At 38.9% G+C, this 6,136-nt stretch overlaps 1 long non-coding RNA gene across 1 annotated transcript in view; it reads right to left on the reverse strand.

The window, feature by feature from the left end:
• LOC118530372 (uncharacterized) overlaps nt 1-6,136 on the reverse strand; it is a 69,556-nt gene that overhangs the window by 10,759 nt on the left and 52,661 nt on the right. The window lies entirely within an intron of this gene.

Genomic DNA, 6,136 nt, shown 5'->3' on the forward strand with positions numbered 1-6,136 from the left:
ATATCCATGGCTTTTAAGAAAGTAGGAGCCTATCCAAGAGTGAAAAAGGCTAAACAAGAAAACAAATTTATTCATTGTGGAGGTGTTTTTTTGTTTTGTTGTTGTTGTTGTTGTTGTTTTTTAGAGGTGGGGGAGTGGCAAAAGGAGAGAGAGAATGTTAAGGAGGCTCCAGGCCCAGCACAGAGCCCAGTGCCGGGCTCGATCCCACGGCCCTGAGAGCATGACCTGAGAGTCAGACGCTTAACCGACTGAGCCACCCAGGCGCCCCTCATTGTGGAATTTTAAGTTGAATATTTATAGTTTCCTTAATGCACGAAAAGGACTCGATACGTGCTTACTGAATTATATGGAAACATTTAAAACTTTAAATCATGTTTTGCAGTATCCCTCTTAACAAGCCAGCAGTTTTTAATCCAGTTTCTTTTCCATTCCATTAAAAAAACCACACACACACATCTTAGTGGTACATATAATTAAGCTTAGTAGTATATAATAATTGCTTAGTGGTGTGTATAATTTAATGAGAATGTACCTTAATATATCAATTTTGCAGTTGATTTTATTTCCAGGACTTTATTTTATTTCCAGTGGAGATACCAATTTTTCTTTTCTGACCCAAATATTAGAAGCTAGAGGGTTTCTCTGGGACATGGTATACGTCCCCATTCATAGACACTTTGATGTTGAATTTTGATGGAATTGGACCTTTGAAGTTGAGTTTCGAGTGGAATCTGGACTGATTCTGGGCTGGTCAAACAACACCTCAGTAATTATGAATTAAAAATATATCACATGTTAAAAGAGACCTTCAGAGGAGAACAACCAGGACATTGAGCAGATACGAAAGCCTGCCTTATGATACAGTGCTCTGCGTGAGCAGCTCCTACCAGCCCAGGAGGGCCAGCAACCTCTTACCAACCTCACCTTCTGAGACATCACATTGGTCACTTGAAATCAGCCATAGTTAGAGCATTTACACTACAGAAATTGGTAAAGTCTGCCGGGCAGTCCTTTGTTTTCCTCAGAGAGCCCTATTAAAATTTGCCAGCACATCGTTGCTTATAAATAAGTTGACCAAATACATCAGCAGTCCCGATTGACACCTGTTGTCTTAGTGACTCGTCGTTTTAGCATTTGTCCCTATCCTTTATGCTTTCAAAAGTGACAAATTAAATACACACTGTGCAGATCAGGAATAGTTGGAGGCTTTGGAGATTTTTCACTGGAAGAAGTGAAGACTGAGTTAGAAAGAAGCAACTAGAAGATTCTTATCTGACATTGTCTGAAGAACTTGCTGTTGGAAGTGGTACAAGACTTGTTTTTCAGAGGCAGAGCATGAGGACAGGAAAGCCTTGTGAAAGCTAAGGGGAGACATTTTTATCTGAGTTTAAGGAAGGACTTCCTCATTGGTAGCATTGACTCATCCTAAAACAGGAACAGAACACCTGAGGGCTCAGTGAGGTCCTTGTCAATGACAATGCTCAGAGACAGAGGGCCAACTCTAGGGGATCTGGTAGAAAGACTCAAAAAATGATCTCTTGATGTGTTAATGCCCTCTTGAGGATTCATATTTTGAGTCGAATCCTCTACTGACAGTACTTGACTCAGACATTTTGGCAATTCTCGGGGTGGGGGTGTCTTTCCTTGGTAACATGTGTGTTTTGTAATTGGTACAACAACCAGCTGGGAAAATAATTCCTCCAAATTCAGGAAAAAAAAAAAAAATGACCCCAAACAGAAATCTTATTAAACCTCATGTCCAGTTGGAAAATTAACTAATTATCACTAATTTGAGAGGAAATACATGCTCACCAGCTCACGTGGATTTATTTCTGATTCCAAAACTCTACTAGGATACTCTACTTTAGCACAGTTTAGCCAAAGAGAAGAAAATAAGTCAATGAGTTTCAAATAATTTTAGTATCAGAAGTAGTGGGAGAGACTGTCATAAGTAGCGGAAGGGGAACACACTGGTGAGTAACAAGGACTTCAAGCACTTTCTCTGTACCCTATGGTAGCCAGGGTTAGAATAAGAGGAAGCCCTCAGGCCAGCAAAAATGGCACCTGTGAAGGTTGTTTGGGTCTATCTGAAGGCATTGTTTCAACAGGAAACAACATAAAATTGTCCACTGGATATGGAAAACCAGGTTAAAATAAACAATTCTCTCCCTTACCTACTATATTGTTCTTACTATACTGTACCACATAAAAGTCAGACTATTTTTTCCCTATCTCAGATGATGACTTTCCTGAATTAGTCAGTTAGATTATCACGTGGATTATCTTAAGAATCGTTTGTAGGGGTTTTCTCCTAGACCAAAGCCTTTCATTTGCACACATTGAAGCTTGCCTCAAATGATTCTGCCCATCCCTTCTGCTATGCGGGTTCCTCCAATGCTTTCCATATTTTGTTTGAATTCTTGCCAACCAGAAACCTGTACTCTCATCCACCAACCCACATGAATCTCTCTTCATAGTCTCCTAATGGGACTGTTACATAACAGCACAGAGATGGCAAATGTTATTGCCTGATATTTTTTAAGTGCCTCAAACATATTCATTCATTTACACCTGCTGAGAGCTACATGAGAGATACTTTTATTATCTGTTATAGATGAGAGCATTGAGGCACAGAGTGCCTAATAAATAGCTAGAGACAGCTTCTAATCAACAGAGTGTTACAAATCTCAGCTCTTAATCAGTATGTTGCCTCTTATTGTGAAGATAAGAAATTGAGCCGATCTTAATATGATTCTCTGAAAACCAGTGTTAGCACTCATCCTTCCATGGAAATGTGTTTTATCCTTACCCATTCTCCTGAAGCCCACCTATCTTCTTACAAACATATTCACAAGGTTTGCGATGTTAAAAGCTGATGTTAAAAACACTGCATTCTTTTATATACATTTTACATATGTACCTTCTCCTTAAGGAATTCACATTTATTATATTTTGTGAAAGAAATTACATTCCCATGTTTTTTGAGTCTGTTATTCTGCTATAGATTCCATTAACTAAGAGCAAATCTCATCTACTCAATTCTTTGATTCTCAACCGGGAGGTGATTTTTTCCCCCCAAGGGACATCTGACAATGTCTAGACTGTCACAGCGGGGGTTGGAGTCATATAGGCATCTAATGCACAAAGTTTAGGGATGTTGCTAAACACCTTATAGACACAGAACATCCTCCCGCAATAAAGAATTACCTGGCTCAAATGTCAAGGCTGAAAACCCAGGTCTAGGGTATTCTGCACATTTAAAATGATACTGTTGGGCGCCTGGGTGGCTCAGTTGGTTAAGCGACTGCCTTCGGCTCAGGTCATGATCCCAGGGTCCTGGGATTGAGTCCCACATCGGGCTCCCCCTGCTCTCGGGGAGTCTGCTTCTCCCTCTCCCTCTGCCTGCCACTTCCCCTGCTTGTGCTCTCTCTCTCTGTCAAATAAATAAATAAAATCTTAAAAAAATAAAATAAAATGATTCTGTTGAGGACATTTTATGCACCTTCTCAGTAGTACTATAAAAGCTATATAAAACTATATGCATATAAAATTAAATTGATCATTATTAATATATCAGTCTGTCAGATCAAGTAGACTCAATTTATATGCCTTATATTTTATTCTCTCTTCTCAGAAGGCTGAATGGTTTATAAAGGACACAGATTCATAATTTAGTCTTAAAACAAATGTGACTCTTACAGAAAATGGTTATAATAGCAATGAATTACATTCATTTTTTAAAGTTTTTATTTAAATTCCAGTTAGTTAACATACAGTCTAATATTAGCTTCAGGTGGACAATACAGTGATTCAACACGTGCATAGAACACCTGGTGCTCATCCCAGCAAGTGCCCTCCTTCATTCCCTTCACCTATTTCCCCCATCCCCCCACCCACCTCCCCTCTGGTAACTATCAGTCTGTTTTCTATAGTTAAGAGTCTGTTTCTTGGTTTGCCTCTCCCTTTTTTTACCACCTTGTTCGTTTGTTTTCTTAAATTCATATGAGTGAAATCATATGGGATTTCTCTTTCTGTGACTGACTTATTTCACTTAGCATTATACTCTCTAGCTCCATCCATGTCATTGCAAAAGGCAAGACTTCATTCTTTTTTATGGCTGAGTAATATTCCATAGTGTATGTATACCACATCTTAGAAGAATGCTTTAATTTTTTTAAGACTTTATTTATTTATTTGACACACACAGATAGAAAGCACAAGCAGGGGGAATGGCAGTCAGAGGGAGAGGGAGAAGCAGGCTTCCTGCTGAGCAGGGGGCCCAATGCAGGGCTCCATTCCAGGACTCTGGGATCATGACCCAAACCGAAGGCAGACACTTAACCAACTGAGCCACCCAGGTGCCCCGTTTTAATTTTTTTAAGAAAGAAGTTTTAAGCATAAACTATATACCAAGTAATGTTCTAGGTGAACAAGTAGTCGAGGATGAAGCTATGATTAAGTTGTAGATCAATGTTAGGATTATTTTGATTAATGTTTACTGAAAGGTTATTAATGTGGGTTTTATATTTCCTATAGTTTATTTATATCATTTTACACAATTATAAAAACAGTTTTATTTAAGAAATTAAGTGAAGTATTTTACATAATGTAGGAAAACATAGGAGAGAAAAATATTGAAAGAACACAGTTGATTATTCACTTTTCACCCAGTTAGTCGAAACTGGTGGTTAATAATATATCATGCACAGAGCAGACCTAGTTGTTGATCTAATAATAGTATTCCATTCTCTCCCTATGATTTTGTAATGAAACCATGAGATCAAACAGGACACCTTCCTCAAGTCTCCCCAAAATACTTATTTGTAATGGAAAGGACACACAGGACTAATTGTAGGACATTTACTTTATTTAAAAATCAATAAGTTGGCATCATCTTAGGCGACAAATTATAATATCTCCCATATTAAAATAAAAGAAAGCAAAAACTCTCTCCCTGAAAAATAAATCCTTGCTGTTCTGTATATCCCTTTCCATCCATCAAGCACTTTTCTACTCCATTTGACAGAGAGCTCCCTACAAATGGGATACATACGATCTGCAATCCCTCCTACCCTGTTCCCACCTGTTCCTGGTCTCATCAACCATCTGACTCCAGGACACTATTGAGACATCTTTCATCAGTCACCAGTGACATCACACTGCCCCAACCAAAGATCAATTCTTAGTTCTCATCCTGACCCATCATTAATGTGTGACACAGATAATTCCCTTTTTCTTATTACACTTCCTTCACTTAATCCCACATCTCAAGGTTTTCTTTCTACTTCAAACAGTTCACCTTCTTGGTCCCCTTTGTAGGATCTTCCTCATCTTCCCAACCTCAGCTTGGGTTGCCCCAGAGCTTGATCACTGGAATCCCTTTCTTTTCTAACTATTTTCACTGACTCTCTGGTCTCACCCATGTTCATGATTTTATGAATGAATACATACTATACATGTACTGATAACTTCTACTTCTGGACCTCTCCCCTCAATTCCAGAGTAATATATTGTCTACCTGACATTTTCATTTGGTTGTCAGAGAGGATATCCAGTTACCACAAGAATACCTCAACTTCAAAATCCCTTCTCTCCTACTTCCATCATCTCAGTAAATGGCACCAGCATTCCCTCAATTTCTTATAAATGTCCACATTTTCATGACCAGTTCATTCCAAATTATAAGACTTCTCAATAGGTGAAAATGGACATTGAGTAAGAAATGCATTCCCTCCCTGATCCCAGACTTAGAAGAAGCAAGACAACAAGCCAGAAAACAAAACCGGTTTCTCAGAAAAAGATTTGAGCTTTGTCTTTGGAACCACTACTGAGCTTGTCAGTGGTCATCTAGGGACACACATTTTCTTGGAACCCGAATGAAATGATGTTGGGCAAGATGCTGTTTGCCTTAGGTATAGGATTACATAGACAGGGTGTGTGTTTACACAGAAAAATCTTTACAGCAACAATAGAGCACCGACGCCCAAGAAGAACACACTTGGAAGAAGTTGTACGAGTCCTGGAGGTGTTAGTAAGAGAAAATCCAGCCTTCTGGAACAGTAAAAAGTTTAGGGGCCATTTGTGGCCTTTTGGCGATTTGGGGAGATCCTAGTTGTTGAATAAGCTCACAAAGGTC

The sequence above is a fragment of the Halichoerus grypus genome, chromosome 2, assembly GCF_964656455.1.
Source record: "Halichoerus grypus chromosome 2, mHalGry1.hap1.1, whole genome shotgun sequence".
Taxonomy (NCBI): Eukaryota; Metazoa; Chordata; class Mammalia; order Carnivora; family Phocidae; genus Halichoerus; species Halichoerus grypus.